General features: G+C 43.9%; 1 long non-coding RNA gene across 1 annotated transcript; it reads left to right on the top strand.

Moving 5' to 3' along the window:
- The first annotated feature begins 8,793 nt into the window (after positions 1 to 8,793).
- Positions 8,794 to 9,689, top strand: LOC122695600. The gene is made up of 3 exons (XR_006341436.1): positions 8,794 to 8,900; positions 9,293 to 9,411; positions 9,630 to 9,689. It is a non-coding gene; the product is annotated as an uncharacterized LOC122695600 (long non-coding RNA).
- Positions 9,690 to 20,056: the final 10,367 nt, after the last annotated feature.

Raw genomic sequence — 20,056 nt, 5'->3', positions numbered from 1 at the left:
GCTTCTCTGTCCATGGGATTCTCCAGGCAAGAATACTTGAGTGGGTTGCCGTTTCCTTCTCCAGGGGATCTTCCTGACCCCGGGATCACACCAGAGTCCACTATGTCTCCTGCATTGGCAGGTGGGTGCTTTAGCATTAGTGCCACCTGGGAAGCCCTAGACCCCCATCTAAACACTTGAAAGTTATAAATCAAGCTCACAAACCATTACTATAAATTTTATACAACCTTGACAAATAAGCCTGCTGAACAACCTGGAAGGCTTGCTTTGTATTTAGAATATCCTGGACTTTCTGGCATTCTTCACTGGCGCATGGAAGCTTGGGGAGAGCCAACCCCATCCCTGGCATGTTCCTCCTTCTCTTCTCACCGCTGGCCCCCTCCCCAATCCCAGGAGCCTCCACACTCACCTGTGGACCCCTCAGGCCATGCACCCAAGCTCTGTCTACACCCTCGCCAACTGCCATTATTGGATCACTCCTTGGGCCAGGAGAATACACGTCAATATCGTCAACCAACCTGACTTTACTGAGAATCGCCCCTACACCTAGAAGTTATGGCTATAATGCTCATGAGCTGTGACTGTGATTGGGATGTGTCAGCAAAAAAGCAGAAAGTTCAGGGTGGGCAGTGAACATTCACCCAGGATAGTGGAAAGGTATTGAGCATGACCTGCTGTTCTCCACATGTTTGTCTCCTATGGGCTTTTCCATGTGTTACAAATATGCTTGTGAATTTCAAGGCATCGTTTCCAATCAAACGCCTGGTATCATTCATCCCTGCTCCACTCTCCTGGAAAGAAGGACCCCTACTCCAACAGTAGCTCCCTGGAGAAAGGAGAGTCAGCTGTGGTTTATGGGTAAGTGAATGAAGCTCAGTGTTCAGCGGTGGCAGAACAGAAAAGGGTGAGGAGCATGGAGACCGACTTGGGTCCCAAGTGTCCTGTATGTTGGTTGTGTGACGTTAGATGAGTTCATATCTTTACCTTTGGTTCCATCTAAGAAATCCTCTAGTCAATGGTGATCACGACAGTATTCATCACCCAGCGTCATGGACGGAACTTAAATGAGCTGACATATGCAGTGCATTTAACAGGAGGCCTTGGCCATCATTTATGGTCAAGAAACTTTGATTTGCTTTCACTATTACTTCAACTACGGGACAACTACTTCTGCTACGATTATTTACTCAGGACTGTGTGCGTCACATATGCTAAGTCACTCGGTCATGTCCGACTCTTTGTGACCCTATGGACTGCAGCCCGCCAGGCTCCTCTGTCCATGGGATTCTCCAGGCAAGAATGCTGGAGTGAGTTACCATGCCCTCCTCCAGGGGATCCTCCCCATCCAGGGATCAAACCTGCACCTCTAAGTCTTCTGCCTTGGCAGGTGGGTTGTTTACCACTAGCACTGCCTGGAAAACCCATTACTCAGGGTTTCATTAAGCAATTGAGAGAATTTAAATGTAGACTTTCTGATTCAAAGACTTGAACCCTGGAAAGCCTTCAGCGATGCTCATTTCATAAAAAAAGTAAACATAAAACATAAAACAAGAAAATCCAACAGCACCCTTACTTGCAGACACCCACCGTCATCCACAGTCACAGTATGAAAGGGGGTGAGGTCAGGGCATTGACATCTGCTTGCCTTGTAAAAGGCAGAGCTATTTCCTTTCCTGTATGATCACACTCACTGTGTGCTGGCCCCGGACCAGAAGCTGGAGGAAGCTCTTGACTGTTCACACAAATGGAGTGTGACAGCTTGGAAAATGCAGAACAATGGGCCGCTCAGCCTAATTACAGCTTGGCTTTTGGCTTTAGGGCTGGAGGTTCTAAGTCTGTCTCTCTCTGCCCTTCTCTGCCTCCCTCCCTCTCTTTTCTCCTCTGCCTCTGTCTCTCTGTGTCTCTTTCTCTGTCTGCCTCTCCCTCACATGCACACAGAAGCACAGACACATACACAAAGACACACATAGGCACATGTTAGACGTGCATGCTATATTCACCTCTTTGCCTCACCTTGTTGCCCTTCGACTATAGTAGATAACCATTCCTAATCAATAGTTAGCTATACGCAAAATGCCAACATCACCTTAAATATCCTGCCGTGTTACACATGGCATGCAATCAGGATAGGGTCAGTGAGTTAGCGAATGGTGCTGAGGTTGTTTTCCAGAAGAAGATACTTTGTTCTCAGGCTTTGTTACCCGAACTTTGTTCTGCTTCTTGGAAATCTTCTATCTCTGGTAAGAACTTTGAGCTCAGGAGACTGGGGGTCAAATTCTAGCTTTCCACAAGGGATTTCTGCAAGGTTCAATCTCTCTGATGAAGTTAATCATAATAAGAACACTGTTATTATTCTACCAGGTTCAACCTCTCTGAGCCTGCCCTTTGTTGTAAGGTAGACTCTCATAAAGAGCTACTTTTGTTATTGTTAGTATTCATTATCATGATTATTCCTTCAAATTAGGGCTGAGAGACTCTATGAAATGTGTAGTAGTCCTTATCGACCACTCAGAAGGAAAATGTTTGACCAAAAACATCTTAAAGAGCATGTTGTTGGCCTAGGTTTCTTAGGGAAAAAAGCCTGAGGCTGTGTGGGATGGTTTCTTTGGGGAAGTCATCTCAGACATGAGGAGGGGTGGGCTAGAGAAGGTGGAGCAAGGTGGGTGGGGAAATGGCATTATCTCATCCTTTTGTCGGCTGAGTAATATTCCATTGTACATGTATACCATGCCTTCTATATCCATTCCTCTGTTGACGGACGTCTAGGTTGCTTCCACGTCTTGGCTGCTGTAAATAGTACTGCAATGAACACTGGGGTGCACGTATCTTTTCCAATTATAGTTTTCTCCAGATATATGCCCAGGACTGGGATTGCTGGATCATATGGTAGCTCTATTTTTAGTCTTTGAGGGAACATCTGTACTGCTCTCTACAGCGGCCACACCAATTTCTGTGCCCAGCAACAGTGTAGGAGGGTTCCCGTCTCTCCACACCCTGGAGATCCACACCCTCTCTAGCAAAGACTCGGACAAAACTGAGCAGCTTGCAGGTACATACACACAGTCTACTAAAATAACAACATCTCTCCTTATCCCCTTTCTGTCTACCTGTCCAACCCCCAACCACTGACCCCTTCCTGTATGTGTTCCCTAGGCCCAAGTACAAGGAAAGTTCATCTGTATGCCTGACAAGCGACCATCCAAGCGGCCTGTACCCAGAAAGATTTTTTTCTGTAGTTCTGTTTACTAGAAGTGCTATTAAAAGCAACGTGATAGAGCCAACACAACTGGTTGTAATCAAGAGCAGTTAAATAAAGGAATCTTCTAAAAAAAGTATCAAGGGAGGACTCAATAGTTTGCTAGGATGAGGTACGCTTAAAAATATTTTTTATGTGTTTTTCTCCATGTTAAAACGCTCCTCATTTCAAAGGGAACGGCTTCTGTAGCTCTTCAGAATGTTTCCTCTGGTAAGTGCAAACCGAACCATCAGCAAATTAACGAAGATAATATAAGTCTGTCCAGGAACAGTTTTTTCCCTTTCAGATGTTTTTGTCAAATAAATGTTTCATTTTAGAATAATTTTAGATTGACAAAGGTAATGCAGATGGTCCCCAAGCACCACATTCCCAGTCATCCTTGTATTGTTAACACCTTCCACTTGCATGTCTGTTTGTCACAGTAAATGGAGCAGCATTGCTACTTTATTATTAACTAAAGTCAATACTTTACTCAGACGTCTTCAGTTTTTCCCTAAAGTCCTTTTTTATTCCAGGATCCCACCAGGAAACCACATTACATTTAGTCATCATGTCTCCCGAGGCAACTCTTGACTGTGCCAGCTTGTAGCATCCTTTTTCATGCCCTTTAGGGCAGAGTGCTAATGATGGCTATGGATGGGGACACATGGCTTTGCCCTCTGTGTATTTGTAGGGATTGCTACATCATGGGGATTCCCTGAGTGTCAGGACCATTGAACCAGAGACTATAATCTCATAACGATGCATGAGGTTCCTTGACACATGAAGACTTTGAGTGGCTTCATTTTTTAATGTTTTCCAAATTTTTTTTTTTTTTAATGTGGACCATTTTTAAAGCCTGCATTGAGTTTGTTAGGATATTTCTTCTGTTTTATGTTTTGGTGTTTTGGATCTTAGCTCCCCAACCGGGGTTTGGACTCTACCCGCCTCACTGGAATGTGGATTCATAACCACTGGACCACAGAGAAGTCCCTCAGTGGCTTTGGAATCTGGTCCCAAGCTCCCTTTTCGGCGCCACGTCTTTCTGCCCCCACCATTTTCTTACATCCTGAGACTCAGATGTTCATGTTAGTCCGCATTTGGCTATGGTTTTTCCAGTGGTTATGTATGGATGTGAGAGTTGGATGGTGAAGAAAGCTGAGCACTGAAGAATTGATGCTTTTGAGCTGTGGTGTTGGAGAAGACTCTTGAGAGTCCCTTGGACTGCAAGGAGATCCAACCAGTCCATTCTAAAGGAGATCAGTCCTTAATATTCATTGGAAGGACTGATGCTGAAGCTGAAACTCCAATACTTTGGCCACCTGATGTGAAGAGCTGACTCATTTGAAAAGACCCTGATGCTGGGAAAGATTGAGGGCAGGAGGAGAAGGGGATGACAGAGGATGAGATGGTTGGATGGCATCATCGACTCAATGGACATGGGTTTGGCTGGACTCCAGGAGTTGGTGATGGACAGGGAGGCCTGGCGTGCTGCAGTACATGGGGACACAAAGAGTCGGACACGACTGAGCGACTGAACTGAGCTGAAGATGCTTGACTCAGCTCTGGAATCCTGATGAACCCGTTTGGAGGGTTTTCCCCTCCCCTCGGTGCCTGTTAACACCACCCCAACATTCACGGTTCCCCCTCTTATGAGCCTTTCTCCCAGGCACAGTCAGCTTCCCTGTTGACTCAGCTCAGCATGGACCACTTCCAGTTACCTGTTCCTTCTGTGTGCGTGCATGCTTCAGTCCTGTCTGACTCTTTTCTGACCCCCCTGTACTGTAGCCCACCAGGCTCCTCTGTCCATGGGATTCTCCAGGCAAGAATCCTGGAGCAGGTTGCCATTTCCTCCTCCAGGGGATCTTCCTGACTTGGGGATCGAACCTGAGTCTCCTGAGGGTCCTGCTTGGGCAGGCGGGCTCTTGGCCACTGAGCCGCCAGGGTCTCCCGCTTGTTCAGTCCAGACACGTGCGGGAACAGTGCTCAGCACCTCATTGCTCTCCCCGTGTGCCCTGCACTGGCGCTTTCCACACGTTGCCTTGTTTAATCTTGGGGACAACCTCGGGAGGAGGTACTGCAAAGTGACCCCACTGTAGAGAGGGCATGGGGGTGCTACACATTTTTCACCATCCCATGTCTCCTGAGTGGGAGTGTGATGCCCGCAGACTCAGCCTGCCCTGCTCCTGGTAAAGTCTGAGGCTGGCGCCTTATTTTTCTCGTTTCTGATATAAGGCACTGCTTTTCTTGCTGAAGCCCATCTTTCTCTGTCCCACAGTCTCCTGTGAGCTGCTTACACCTGGGATCCAGTTTATTCATGTCTCCATTCACAGGGTGCTCAGTTCCATACCTTACTTCTGGAAGGCATTCACTAAAAGCTTATTGAACTGGATTTCTTATATTAAAAGAAAAGAATCCTGTCCTCTAAGCTTGGACCAGGCACCTGTGAAAGTGAGTATTGGAAGACATCTCATGGGAGGAGAAGAGCTAAAAATACCTTCTCATTAAAGTGCTAATGCAAACTACCAATAGACTCCGGGAAGGACAGTCTCCAGGGTCTCTGGCTGCCCTGGGCTGAGGTCTGACTGGGGAAACACGCCCCGTCCAGGGACCATCCTTTGCCCACACTGGGAAAATGACAAGATGGGGTAGAATGCACTTTGCTCTGCGACTCAGCAGACCTGGCGTCCAGCCTGCCAGATGCTAACTCCGTGACCTCCAGGGAGTTTCTGAACCCCTCCGGCTCCAGCATCCTCACCTGTAAAATGAGGGGGAAGGACCCTGGCCAAACTCTGAAGACCCTGCCAGCTCACAAATCCTGTGCTTTTAGGTGCAGTTATGCGGGTCCTGGAAGCTGGGATCATCCACACAGCCTTTTGGAAAAAAGGAAAGGAAAAAGGAAAAGAAAAACACTTCCATAAAAGTATTTATAGCACAGCCAGTGACTATGAATCATGGCATAATTAATTCTCTTTTATGCAGTTGCCTCGCTCTGTCTTGGTGCGGTCATTCCCAAGCCCGCCCCAGCAGCAGCTTCATTGACAGACATGGCATTTTCCTTGTCATCTCTCATGGAATAAGTTCAGAGCACCCAGACTGAGTTTCTGCCAGTTCCAGATTTCTGTAACTGCATGATTCTAATCTTCTCTGACTAACTGACAGACCTAGTTCCCAAAGGATGGGAGATAACTGTGATCTATTCTGACTTCAACAAAGTTTGGAATTAACTTCCTCACATCAGTTTTGTCCATCAGTTTTGAGGATTAAGTGCTTTGCCATTTAATTATGATTTGTCTAGAAAAATTGACCATGGGCTGGTTTGACATTGCCCTGTGCCCATCCAATAAAATAAAATGTTAGTTGCTCAGTCATGTCCGACTCTGTGGCCCCATGGACTGTAGCCCTCTAGGTTCCTCTGTCCGTGAGATTGTCCAGGCAAAAATACTAGAGTGGGTTGCCATTTCTTTCTCCAGGGAATCTTCCCAACCCAGGGATCAAACCAGAGTCTTTACATTGCAGGCAGATTCTTTACTGTCTGCGCCAGCAGGGAAGCCCGATTCTGTAGTTAATAGATAATAAACATCCTTTTCTGCAAATGAGTTCAACCCTCCCTGTCTTAAACCTGGTTCTTCCTGGCACAGCTTTCCAATAACTTGTCTCCTCCCAGAAGAATGTTTTCTCTAATCTCAGATCCCATCCCAGAATTCTTAAAATGGCATTTAGGGAACTCCCTGTAAGTTTTCCAGCTTCCCAGGTGGCTCAGTGGTAAAGAATCCACCTGCCCAGTGCAGGAGACAGGGGTTCAGTCTCTGGATGAGGAAGATCCCCTGGAGAAGGAAATGGCAACCCACTCCAGTATTCTTGCCGGGGAAACCCCATATACTTCCAGAGAGGTCTAGCGGTTTTCAATCCATGGGGTCACAAAGAGCTGGACATGGCTGGGTGATTGAGCACTCATGCTGAAAGTTTTCTTGCTTGATATCATTTTGATCAAATTTTTCAAGCTTTGCTTTTATTTGCTACCCATCTGCTTCCACTGCTGAGTGGAGGAACCACCACTTCAGTTCCTTCGCCTCTGCATTAAGTTTAGTCTGACGCTAATAGCAGTTGATTTTATGTTGACAAATTCTTCAGAGCAGCCAGAGGGAGGAAAATGGCAGGCCTGCCCAGCAGCAACATACAAGCTCTCACGTCCCTTTTATTCCGTCTCTTGTCTTTTACTTGAATTTTGATAGGAACTGTGTGAGTAAAATGTAGTATGACCACAGCTCAGGTTTCTTCTCTGACCTGGAGCAAGGCAATTTACCTCCCTGGCTTCAGTTTCCCCACATGCAGAATCAAGAACTTGGCTGGATGACTTTTTAAAAAAAGCTATTGTTCAATGTAAAGAATCAGGGAGCAGTCTGGGTTAATCCATTTTTTATCTGTCCAAGTTCATTTGTTTCTTAAAACGATAAACGTTTCAGGGTCATTTTAAAGTGTTTGCTTTTTAATCTAAAATCTTATTTTTCAGTGGTGTGCTTTTGACGTACCCCTCCAGGGGAATGCTATATAAAATGTACGGCCACAGGGGTGGTGAATTTATCAGCTAGAAACAACATCATCCTTTTATCACCTGAGGTAGTAATAGAACATTATATGCTGCACTAAAAGTCTAAACACTTCGGGATCACTCAGAAAATAATCGGCCTGCCATAAATGTTCCTGAGAAAGATAGCAGCGAGCCAGACAAGAAGTGCAATTCTTGGCAGAAATAACTGCTTTTCTAAGAGCAAGGTCCTTACCATCCACTTGACCCCAAATGGAACAGATTTAAAAACACTCAAGGATTTCCAGCTTGATCTGCCTGTTTCACTGCCTTCAACCAATTCTGAGTCCTTAGCTTGCCCTTTGGAGAGCTGTGTCTTTCAATCCTATTTTTAATTTGTAAGCAGATAGAGCAGGAGATGCAGATTCTACCCTTAGGTCAGGAGGATCCCCTGGAGGAGGAAATGGCAACCCTCTCCAGTATTCTTGCCTGGCAAGAATACTGTCCCATGGACAGAGGAGCCTGGTGGGCTACAGTCCGTGGGGTCCCAAAGAGTCGGACACGACTGAGCAACCACACAACAATCAGATAGAGGTGCCCCTGCAGAGATGATACGGGGACTCTTTCTTGTTTTAGTGATGGTCAATTTCACGAGAAAAAAGCATAATCTTTTTTACTTGACATCATGTGAAGTCTGTTGTATACATTTCCAGAGAACCTCTGAGCCTCCACACGACAGCAGTTTAAGACTGGATCTTCTGAATTAACTGCGGTTTTGTCTTGTGCTCTTCGGAGGGTGTCTCCTTGTCTGTAGCCAATCTGATGTCCTCACACCGCTCAGCACCAATGCTTGTAGAACGCTGGGGAGGAGGCTGCAGGGTGCCCGGACGCTGTGTGCAGATGCCAGAGGAGATGTGGGCACGTGGACATCTCTGCTGTCCCGCTCCGCAGCTCGGCCCTCAGAGCTCTGTCTCAGGACCTGTGCCGGGAGAGGGCTGGTGGGTCTCCATCTAGTCCGGGCAACTGTATTTTCCAGGCTTAGCATCTGATTCTCTGACAGGCAGCTGAACGTCAGAAGACAGTCCTGCCAAGTTTTTGGCATGCAACTTGGCCCCCTGGTATCCTTCGCACAGTGAGGTAAGAAATCTGTGAGGGGAGAGCTGTGTTCAATGCGGCAATTTCCGGTTTCTGTTCACTACAGAAGTGAACCTCAAGTAGGCCTCGTTTTGCAACAAGATAAACATTAATTTCAGGTCGGGTTTGCCTCACATGCTGGCTGACTCCAGCTTTTAGTTTCTTGCAGTCGCCTTGATCTAAAGGGGAGACGTGATTGTTTTTCAGCCGGGACATGCTGTTGGTTCCTGTTGTCTTTCTCGAATGTATACTTGGTCTGCTTGGAGCAGGAGAAAATGAGAACAATAACAGAGGAGAAATAGGGATGTGTTTCCTTGTCTCGAAACCAAACCAAAACAAAAAGCTTCTAATTCCAAAATTAAACGTGTCGAACAAAACAACCTCTTCCTCTGCAGGACAGACACACGTGATTGGAAGCTGAACAGAATGGTTCTCACGCTGTGTGCGGCCACTGAGAGAGAAGACGGACTTTGCTCCATTTATATCCTGCCATTCTTTAAAAGAATGCTTTTAGGTCTGTCTTTAATTCTATTAATGTCACATTGCTTTAAACGGTGCTTGTTTTCTGTAGATCCCCTTTATTAAGTCAGAGCTTCATGAGGGGCTATTCTCTAGAGGAAAGTGAAAGTTGGTCAGTCATGTCTGACTCTTTGCGACCCTATGGACTATACAGTCAATGGAATTCCCCAGGCCAGAACACTTGAGTGGGTAGCCTTTCTTTCTCTTTTCCAGGGGATCTTCCCAAGCCAGGGATCCAACCCAGGTTTCCTGCATTGAAGGCAGATTCTTCACCTGCTGAGCCACAAGGGAAGCCCAGGAATACTGGAGTGGGTAGCCTATCCCATCTCCAGAGGATCTTCCCAACCCAGGAGTCAAACCGGGGTCTCCTGCATTGCAGGCGGATTCTTTACCAGCTGAGCTATCAGAGAAGCCCTTCTCTAGAGGAAAGTGAAAGTGAAGTCACTCAGTTGTGTCCGACTCTTTGCGAACCCATGGACTATAGCCCACCAGGCTCCTCTGCCCATGGAATTTTCCAGGCAAGAGTACTGGAGTGGGTTGCCATTTCCTTCTCCAAAGGAGAAGGAAAATTCTTCCTTCTCTAGAGGAAAACAGTAACAAATACTGCTGAAACCTGTGTATTATAAGGGAGATCACATGACTTGCTTGTAAACACTCAGGGCAAAAGGAAATTTCTCTTTTTTTAATTAGCAGAGGACTGCCCAACTGAGTAATGAAAGCATGATAGAAAGAATCATCAAGGTTTTTCTAATCCATCCCCTCATTCTATACAAGGTTAGATGCATCTAAACATTCTTAGAGTGATTAAAATCTCCCCTGTATTAAATCTTCCAAGGAAGAAAATCTGTTGAGCAGTATATTGTATAGAAAGACTGTGATCATAGATTATACCTATATTTTTATTCTTACTTCTCCACTTCTAGACTGTATAACCTTGGACAGTTATGTAATGTTTAGAAGTTTAAATATCTTGCCCCTCTCACTTTCACCTAAAAATTGCTCATTAATTGAAGTTGGTAATAAGTACTACATTTATTATTACAGAGATTAAAAAGCATAGCTTGTATTGCTTATATGTGGAATCTAAAAAGAAAATGATAGAAATGAACTTATTTACAAAACAGAAATAGATTTGCAGATGTAAAAAAATAAACATACAATTACCAAAGGAAAGGAGGAGGGATAAATTAGGAGTTTGGGATTAAAATATACATAAGACTATATATACAGTAGGGTAGGGCTGTATGGAAATTTTATAGGAGAAAAACAGGACTATCCTGGGAAAAAGGGACTGAGGCCTTAACTCCTCTCTGCAATTCTCGGGTGGTGAAGCCAGTTAGACTGGACCTAGATGGTGCCTCAGTGAAGGTGTCCGTAAGGAAGGGGAAGGTGGCACTGGGGTCTGAATCATGGGAAGATGGGCATATTCATAAGTACATAAAGGTGCATCCCAGATTTCATATCTCTTTGCCGACAAAGGTCTGTGTAGTCAAAGCTATGTTTTTTTCAGTGGTCATGTATGGATGTGAGAGCTGGACCAAAAAGAAGCCTGAGTGCTGAAGAACTGATGCTTTTGAGTTGTGGTGTTGGAGAAGACTCTTGAGAGTCCTGTGGACTGTAAGGAGATCAAAATAGTCCATCCTAAAGGAAATCAACTCTGAATATTCACTGGAAGGACTGATGCTGAAGCTGAAGCTCTAATACTTTAGTCACCAGATGTGAAAAGCCAGCTCTTTGGAAAAGACCCTGATGCTGGGAAAGGTTGGGGGCAGGAGGAGATGGGGACGACAGAGGAGGAGATGGCTGGATGGCATCACCAACTTGATTGACATGAATCTGAGCAAACTCTGGGAGACAGTGGAGGACAGCGGAGCCTGGCGTGCTGCAGTCCATGGGTCACAAAGAATCAGACACAACTTAGCAACTGAACAACAAGGTTTAACATTTCTCCAATGTTGTCTCAAATGTACTAAAAACCAATCAATCCTGGTTCTTTGTATAGAGAGCTAATATTCTTTACAGATTCTCCACAAATACAGTAAAATTCCATTTCTAATTTCCCAAAGCCTGTTCTCTCTTAGCAAAACAGACTAAGACTTATAAATCTTACCACTCGTCAGATTGTATTCAGCTCCTGGACCATTGACAGCCGGCTTCCAGCTTATCTGGAGTGGGTTGAGCAGTTGAGAGGTTGCTCAAATCTGGTGTGGGAAATGGAAGAGATTCAATTTGTGGTGGTCAAAAAAAATGGGAAATGATACTTTTCATATCACTGAGAAAAACACTGCCTTGTTCTTTGGCCTTTGGTTTCATAAATAAGCTTGCTCTGGATCAAAATAGTGTTCAAGCCACAAATTCCCTGAGCATCATCTCTTCACTTTATTCTCACCATTTTAAAGTTGAATGAGTTTTTGTTTAAGAGTTCCTAGGTAGAGCTGTTTTTTCCTCTCCTTCCTGTTTACCTCTGTCCCAGGTCATCCTTGAGTCCTGTCTTACCAAAGTTCTTTTGTTTTCATAAAGGAAACAATGGTTTTTTAAATAATTGATATTGGATAACTGATAGCCATTTGAAAAAAGATAAAACTGAGCTTATGTTTCACACCACATATCACAATACACTATAAAGGCATCTGAGTTCTAAAGGCAAAAGCCAAAACCATACAAATACTAGAGGAAAGCATGAGGGAATTCTTTTATAACCAAAGTGTGGTGAAACTTTTAAAATTCTTTCTTTTTTCTGATTTCTTTTCCCAAAAAGTGGGCAGAAGCTCTAAACATGCATTTCTCCAAAGAAGACATACAGATGGCTAATAAACATACAAAGAGATGCTCAACATCACTCAGTATTAGAGAAATGGGACCCAAAACTGCAAAGAGGTTATCATCTCACACCAGTCAGAACGTGTGGTACTCTGCTAAGTCACTTCAGCTGTGTCCAACTCTTTGCAACGCTGTGGGCTGTAGCCTGCCGGTTCCTCTGTCCACGGGATTCTCCAGACAAGAATACTGAAGTGGATTGCCATTTCCTTCTCCAGGGGATCTTCCATCCAGGGGATAATCCTTCCAGGATCAAACCTGCATCTCCTAGACTATCAGGCAGCTAGGGGTCTTACTGCACTGAAATTCTCATCCATGTCTCAAAGTCAGCTTTTGAGAGAAACCACTTAAGAGGAAATGATTGATAAAATGCCTTTAATGATAAAAATATATGTGTTTATATTTAGAACACATTTCTTCATCCTTTAATCTGTTCATTCATTTAATCACATTGGAGAGCAATCTATATACCAAGTGAAGGTTACTGACTATCTGGGAAGAAAAAAAAAAAATAATAATTTATGACTCCAAGGGGACCCTAGTCTGGTAGCAATAGGCAAGTGAAAATAATATGCAAGTAAAAATAAATATGTAGAATGAATCTTGGATGCCTTCAATAAGGAAAACAGGGGGAACAAAGTAGGACATTAGGGGTCGTTTTGAGAAAAATAGACCCCTCACTTTATAAATGTGGACACAGTGAGGGAAGGCCACTTGGCTAGCCTGGGGAAGAGTGAAGACAGGAGGGCAGGTCTCTCTATTCCAGTCCAGTATTCCTTCTACCTTCCTATATGGAAAAATGGAAAGAGGTGAATTCTTGACATTTTATGACTGTTAATTATGTCTAGAAATGTACGTGATAAGGTGGTAGGTAACCAGTAACTTTTTGTTTCAAATGGACTTAGTTAACTGGAGAAAGAAGTAGGTGAGGGAATTATTTTTTCCACTTCTTAACCCACTTTCATGGGCCAAATCCAGCACTCTTAATATCAGTCTGTAAAAATAACAAAAAACAAAGAAAGCAAATATAAAACTCAAATTATGTTTATGTAGCTGCAATGAATTGCGAAGAAACAAGGTGGTTTCCAAATGATTTTTTAAAAATTTTACTTAATAAGGGAGTACAGTTTGTTAACAATGCATTAATTTCAGGGGTCCAGCAAAGTGGTTCAGTGTTACATATACGTGTATCTATTCTTTTTCATCATCAGCTAAATGGACATGCGTTTGATCAACCTCTGGAAGATAGTGAAGGACAGGGAAGCCTTGCATGCTGCAGTCCATGGGGTTGCAGAGAGTCAGACAGGACTCAGGGACTGAACAACAACAATTCTTTTCCAGATTCTTATCCCATTTAGGTTGTGACATAGGATTGAGCAGAGTTCCCTGTGTGATACAGTAAGTAGGTCCTTGGTGGTTATCTATTGTAAACATAGCCGTGTGTACCTGTCCATACCAAATACTTTTTATTTTCTGGTTTCCCAGCTTTGATCTCAGAGCACTACTGTATAGTTCAGACTTTCTCCCTCAAGCTGGACATCATGTGATGAAATATTTGGGATGATGAATGTTTGGGAATTGATCATGGGTAATGGCTTGGCAGTTGCTTGGCCCCTGTGTCTTCAATAGCTGCTTACAAGGCAGAGCCAAAACGTTGCTTGGGGTCCTAAGTTCTCTCTGAACAGGCAGAACGTGTCTTACTGTGGTTCAAATTCAAGTCCAGGGCCCTTTATTGTTATTCTCTTCAAAAACAGAGCCTGCTCATACTGGTCCATATCCCCCTGTGTTTGTTTCAAGAGCAGTATCAGCTGACTCCCAATGATTGATTTGTTCATAAAGCAAATTAACAGAAATAAATTCTGATTCTCACTAGTCCAGTGAAGGCACTATGGCAGTTGTATATTGGACAAGCTTGTGACTTCGTCTTTATTATGATGGTACCAGCAATTCATAGGTATGGACCATGGGCTTGCCTCTACTGGTCTCCTAAATTAGAAAAGTTCAACAAATGACTTATACACCTGCGTCCCCTCAAATGCTTATCTTCCTTAGCTTTCTAGCATCCTTTACATTTATCCCCTTCCATAATTCTCAAGCAATTACAAAATCCATTCACTATAATTACAAAGCTCCATTATAATTTGATATATGCAACAATTAATATTCACATCTGTAATTTTCCAAATGAATATTTGTTTATTTCAATACTTCAGCTGTGACATCTAAAAATGAAGGTGAATAATTTGACAAGGGCCTCAAAAGCCTTGAATATTTTCTTTCAGTTGAGAAGTGTATGACTTCTTAAAATATCTCAGCTCTTCATCTTTCATAGAACTTCTATGAATGTCCTTATGGATTATTTTGTGAGACTATAAAGGGAAAAGATTTGGATTAAAACCCCCCTTGGCTATTTTTAGAGAAATACTCAACAATCAGAAGATGTATTTAGAGTTTTTCTAAAAAGGATGCTATTCTGTTGTCAATGCAATTCCTAGTTCATAACTGAGGCACTAGAATTAAAATTATCATCACCATCATCATCAACTAGAGGCATCATCATATTTATCGAAGGAATCTAATATTATGCTACTTTGAGTCAGAGTTCTTGTTTGAAATTTGTTGTTGTTGTTCAGTCACTAAGTCGTGTCTGACCCTTTTTGATGTCACAGACTGCACCACACCAGGCTCCTCTATCCTCCACTATCTCTTGGAGTTTGCTAAAATTCGTGTCCATTGAACTAGTGATGCTATCTAACCATCTCATCCTCTGTCGTCCCCTTATCTTCCTGCCTTCAATCTTCCCCAGCATCAGGATCTTTCCCAATGAGTCAGCTCTTTGCATCAGGTGGCCGAAATATTGGAGCTTCAGCTACAACATCAGTCCTTCTGATGAATTTCAGGGTTGGTTTCCTTTAGGATTGGCTGGGTTGATCTCCCTGCTGTCCAAGGGACTTTCAAGAGTCTTCTCCAGCACCACAACTCAAAAGCATTAATTCTTCAGCCCTCAGCCTTCTTTATGGTCCAGCTCTCACATCTGTACATAACTACTGAAAAACATAGCTCTGACTATATGGACCTTTGTCAGCAAAGTGATGCCTCTGCTTTTTGATACACTGTCTAGGTTTGTCATAGCTTTCTTTCCAAGGAGCAAGTGTCTTTTAATATCATGGCCTCAGACATTCTCTGGAGTAATGTTGGAGCCAATAAAAGAAAATCTGTCACTGCTTTCACTTTTTCCTCTTTCTCTTGGTTGAAATAGAAACCAACAAACCATTTCTGGGTAACTTATGTGGAAAAAAGTATAGTCTGTGAGATCTGTAAGTCTCTCAGATTCAAGCTGGAGAACCAGGCTGACACCAAATCAAGGAAGGAAGGTGTCTTTAATATATCTTCAGTGAACTTCAAGACATCACTGTTCACCAGATGACCCTTTTTATAGCTACCTCTGGGGTCCAGCAGTGAGTTCAACAATATGCGAACCAAGAAATTCCAGATGAAATTAGACAAGGCAGAGGAACCTGAGATCAAATTGCCAACATCAATTGGATCATAGAAAAAGCAAGAGAATTCCAGAAAAACATCTACTTCTGCTTCAGTGACTAAAGCCTTTGATTGTGTGGATCACAGCAAACTGAAAAATTCTTAAAGAGGTGGGAATACCAGACCACCTGTCCTGCCTATTGAGAAATCTGTGTATGCAGGTCAAGAAGCAACAGTTAGAACCAGACATGGAACAGACTGGTTCCAAATTGGGAAAGGAGTACTTCAAGACTGTACATTGTCACCCTGCTTATTTAATTTATATGCAGAGTACATCATGTAAACTGCCGGATGGATGAAGCACAAGCTGGAATCAAGATTGCTGGGAGAAATATCAATAACCTCAGATGTGCAGATGACACCACCCTTATGGCAGAAAGTGAAGAAGAACTAAAGAGCCTTTTGGTGATAGTAAAAGAGGAGAGTGTAAAAGCTGGCTTAAAACTCGGCATTCAAAAAATGAAGATCATAGCATCTGGTCCCATCACTTCTGGCAAATAGATGGGGAAACAATGGAAACAGTGAGAGACTTTCTTTTCTTGGGCTTCAAAATCACTGCAGATGGTGACTACAGCCATGAAATTAAAAGATGCTTGCTCCTTGAAAGAAAAGCAATGACTAACCTAGATGACATATTAAAAAGCAGATATTACTTGCCAACAAAGGTCCATCTAATCAAAGATATGATTTTTCCAGTAGTCATGTACAGATGTGAGAGTTGGACTATAGAGATGATTGAGCAGCAAAGAATTGATGCTTTTGAACTGTGGTGTTGGAAAAGACTCTTGAGAGTTCAAGGAATTGCAAGGAGATCAAACAGTCAATCATAAAGGAAATCAATCCTGAATATTCACTGGACGGACTAATGCTGAAGCTGAAGGTCCAGTAATTTGGCCACCTGATGTGAAGAGTTGACACATTAGAAAAGACCCTGGTGCTGGATCATGACGATCTTTTTTTCTTTTTTTTTGTATAGTTCTTCTGTGTATTCTTGCTACCTCTTCTTAATATCTCTGCTTCTGTTAGGTCCATACCATTTCTGTCCTTTATTGTGCCCATCTTTGCATGAAATGTTCCCTTGCTGTCTCTAATTTTCTTGAAGAGATCTCTAGTCTTTCCCATTCTATCGTTTTCCTCTATTTCTTTGCCTTGATCACTGAGGAAGGCTTTCTTATCTCTTCTTGCTATTCTTTGGAACTCTGCATTCATATTGGTGTATCTTTCTTTTTCTCCTTTGCTTTTCACTTCTCTTCTTTTCTCAGCTATTTGTAAGGCCTCCTAGACAGCCATTTTGCCTTTTTGCATTTCTTTTTCTTGGGGATGGTCTTGATCCCTGCCTCCTGTACAATGTCATGAACCTCTGTTCATAGTTCTTCAGGCACTCTGTCTATCAGATCTAATCCCTTGAATCTATTTCTCACTTCCACTGTATAATTGTAAGGGATTTGATTTAGGTCACACCTGAATAGTCTAGTGGTTTTTCCCTACTTTATTCAATTTAAGTCTGAATTTGGCAATAATGAGTTCATGATCTGAGCCACTGTTAGCTCCCAGTCCTGTTTTTGCTGACCGTATAGAGCTTCTCCATCTTTGACTGCAAAGAATATAATCAATCTGATTTCGGTGTTGACCATCTGGTGATGTCTGTGTGTAGAGTCTGCTCTTATGTTATTGGAAGAGCATGTTTGCTATGACCAGTGTGTTCTCTTGGCAAAACTCTGTTAGCCTTTGATCTGTTTTGTTTTGTACTCCAAGGCCAAATTTTCCTGTTACTCCAGGTAGCTCTTGACTTCCTACTTTTGCATTCCAGTCCCCTATAATGAAGAGGACATTTTTTGGGGGGGATGTTACTTCTAGAAGGTCTTGTAGGTCTTCATAGAACTGTTCAACTTCAGGTTCTTCAGCATTACTGGTCAAGTCGTAGACTTGGATTGCTATGATATTGAATGGTTTTCTCTGGAAAAACAGAGATCATTCTGTCATTTTTGAGATTGCATCCAAGTACTGCATTTTGGATTCTTTTGTTGACTATGAGGGATACTCCATTTCTTCTAAGGGATTCTTGCCCACATTAGTAGATATAATGGTCGTCTGAGTTAAATTCACCCATCCCAGTCCATTTTAGTTCACTGATTCTTAAAATGTCAATGTTCATGATTGCCATCTCCTGTTTGACCTCCCAGTTCAAATTGCCTTGATTCATGGAGCTAACATTCCAAGTTCCTATGCAATATTGCTCTTTATAGCATCAGACCTTGCTTCCATTACCAGTCACATCCACAACTGGGTGTTGTTTTTGCTTTGGCTCCATCCCTTCATTCTTTCTGGAGTTATTTCTCCACTGATCTCCAGTAGCATATTCGGCACCTACTGACCTGGGGAATTCATCTTTTAGTGTCATACCTTTTTGCCTTTTCATACTGTTCATGGGGTTCTCAAGGCAAGAATAATAAAGTGGTTTGCCATTCCCTTCTCCAGTGGACCATATTTTGTCAAAACTCTCCACCATGACCTGTCCATTTTGGTTGGCCCTACACGGCATGGCTCATAGTTTCATTGAGCTAAACAAGGCTGTGGTCCATGTGATCAGTTTGGTTAGTTTTCTGTGATTGTGGTTTTCAGTCTGTCTGCCCTCTGATGGAGGTTTAGAGGCTTATTGAAGTTTCCTGATGGGAGAGTCTGAGGGGGGAAATGGGTCTTATTCTGAAGGGCGGGGCCATGTTCAGTAAATCTTTAATCCAATTTTCTATTAATGGGTGGGGCTGTGTTCCCTCCCTGTTATTTGACCTGAGACCAAACTATGGTGAAGATAATGAAGACAATGGCGACCTCCTTCAAAATGTCCCATGCATACACGGCAGCTCTCAGTGCCCCCGACCCTGCAGCAGGACCCCACTGACCCACACCTCTGCCAGGGACTCCTGGTCACTCCGGGTGACCTGGGTCAGCCTCTTGTGGGGTCACTGCTCCTTTCTCCTGAGTCCTGGTGCACAAGGTTCTGTTGTGCCCTCCCAGAGTCAGTTTCCCCGTCCTGTGCGTGTTCTGGGGGCTCTGTGGTTGGGGTTGGTGGTGACCTCCACCCAGAGGGCTTGTGCCACACCCAGGTCTGCTCCACCCAGAGCCCCTACGCAGGCCACTGCTGACCGCACCTCCACAGGAGACACTCAGACACAGCTCTGGCTCAGTCTCCGTGGGTTGCGAGTGCGTTGTGTGCCCTTCCTGGGTCCGAGCAGCTCAGGCGACTGGGTGCTTGGGAGCACACTGTCCCAGGAGGGCCGTGGTCTTACTCACCTCCCCGGTGAGCTGCTCAGTTTCCCGGGAGCACCGGGAGAGTACCATCTCAGGTGTGCCGTGTGTCTTCTCTGGGGAGCTGATCTCAGGCTGCACCCGTCCTGGCAGATGTCAACCGTCCAGGATACCAGGGAGACGTGGTTAGCAGCTGGGAGCCTGCTTGCAGTTTGGTGGAGGATGCCATCTCTGGGGCTGAGATTGCCCCTCGTTTTCCGGCTCTGGCTGTCGCCCGCCTGCCTGTCTGCCTCCTGGCAGGCTGGGGCTGGTCCGCAGCCGGCCAGTTCTCCTTTGGGGTTTGCTCAGTCCTTTGTTCTGTGAGGGCCAGGCTGTGCATTAGGTTGTTAGGTTAGAGCCTTTTGCAGGAAAGTTCTCTTTTCCACAGTTGGGGTTAGGTGTGTATTCTTTGTGTGTGTGTGTTTTCTCCCAGTTATGTTGCCCTCTGAAATTCCAAAACTCCCCACAGACCCTCCAGTGAGAGGTTTTCCTGCTATGTGGAAACTTCTCCTCCTTCACGACAGGTCTCCATCCCTAACTCTTTTGTCTCTCTTTTTGTCTTTTATATTTTGTCCTACCTCCTTTAGAAGAAATGGGCTGCCTTTCTGGGTGCCTGGTGTCCTCTGCCAGTGTTCAGAAGTTGTTTCGTGGAAGTTGCTGAGCATTCAAATGATCTTTTGATGAATTTGTGGGGGAGAAAGTTGTCTCCCCATCCCCGTCCTTTCCTATAAAGTGGGCCTTAGGAAGCATCAGTATGAACAAAGCTAGTGGAGGTGATGGAATTCCAGTTGAGCTATTTCAAATCCTAAAAGATGATGCTGCGAAAGTGCTGTGATGCTGTGAAAGTCAATATGCCAGAAAATCTGGAAAACTCTGCAGGGGCCACAAGACTGGAAAAGGTTAGTTTTCATTCCAACCCCAAAGAAAGGCAATGCCAAAGAAAGTTCAAACTACCACACAATTGCACTCATCTTATATGCTAGAAAAGTAATACTCAA

This window comes from Cervus elaphus, chromosome 5, assembly GCF_910594005.1.
Source record: "Cervus elaphus chromosome 5, mCerEla1.1, whole genome shotgun sequence".
In the NCBI taxonomy this organism is placed as follows: domain Eukaryota; kingdom Metazoa; phylum Chordata; class Mammalia; order Artiodactyla; family Cervidae; genus Cervus; species Cervus elaphus.
The sequence above is the reverse complement of the archived record's forward strand: the minus strand, read 5'-3'. Positions and strand labels throughout refer to the sequence as shown.